Source organism: Alexandromys fortis, unplaced genomic scaffold (assembly GCF_014885135.2).
Source record: "Alexandromys fortis isolate MF-2015 unplaced genomic scaffold, M_Fortis_MF-2015_v1.1 scaffold_41, whole genome shotgun sequence".
Classification (NCBI taxonomy): Eukaryota; Metazoa; Chordata; class Mammalia; order Rodentia; family Cricetidae; genus Alexandromys; species Alexandromys fortis.
The window spans coordinates 11,604,250-11,605,272 of NW_026067923.1; the positions used below are offsets into that span (position 1 = coordinate 11,604,250).

The 1,023-nt window shown below is 43.5% G+C and overlaps 1 long non-coding RNA gene across 1 annotated transcript in view; it reads left to right on the top strand.

Moving 5' to 3' along the window:
• The window catches only part of LOC126501420 (uncharacterized), a 14,956-nt gene extending 14,533 nt beyond the window's left edge, over nucleotides 1-423 (top strand). Inside the window, exon 3 of the long non-coding RNA XR_007591673.1 lies at nucleotides 60-423. This is a non-coding gene — a long non-coding RNA (uncharacterized lncRNA). The remainder of the gene's footprint in view (nucleotides 1-59) is intronic.
• Nucleotides 424-1,023: the final 600 nt, after the last annotated feature.

Sequence of the window (1,023 nt, forward strand, 5' to 3'; positions counted from 1 at the left end):
TCCTTCGAGAAGTCCAACTTCAGTTCAGCATGGTCTATGATTCTTTGAATTATGCACAGAATGAGCCTCGCCTAAACACAGGACCTGGAAGACGCAGCTAACAGAGGAAAAGGCCCCCAGAAAACAGGGGACCACAAAGGACAACGTTGACGCTGGCAAAACGTGAGTGGAGCCCGACAGAGCAAAGGGACTTGATCTGCTGTGAAGTCCGGAGTCCTGAGAGCGCAAATAAAGCAAAAGCTTCCGCGTACCTGAAAAGAAGCCGCTCATAAACGGTGTAGTATCGCACATACTCATTGCATCACGGCTCCTTGCAGGCTTCCCTGGCATTGCTGTCGTTCTTAGTGGTGCTGAGCCGCTTTCCCGGGCTCCTCTGCTGCCTGCATAACCTTCTTGGTAAAATATCTTTATACCTTTCAGCCATTTTTAACTTGACCAAAATAAAAACCGTGACTTCTGATATTTCTTCACTCAAGATGCAACTCCTTGGTCGGTAGTCTGCAAATTCTCATGTGGAGGCTGCCATCTCATTTTCTTCATGGAGTGTTTTAGTGTGAACATTAAAAACATTAGTTTTTACTGAAATAGAATTCACATATTTAAAGTGAAAGTCAAAGTTAATGCTGAAGCACATTGGCAAACATGTGTAGTTACCACCACAGTCTATTACAGACATTCCCATCGACGCCACACACAACACCCTCCAGCCAACACACTGTTCTCCAAAACCACCATGATCTGTTCTCCGCTGCTCCAGATTCCCCTGTTCTGGGATCACACAATTGGAATCACACATCATGTAGACTTTGTGACTAACTTCTTTCATTTAGCACAATGTTCTCAGTTGTCTAAGCTGCAGCAAGCGTCAGGTCTCAACCCTCTTTGTGGCCCATCATAAAGTTGTACCACATTTCCTAAATCCACTTGTGTGTTGATGAGCTTTTGGATTATTTTTTCCTTTTGGTTATGAGCAAGTATTTTTTTTCTGGAGTAGTTATAAGTAACATTTACAAGATCTGTTAT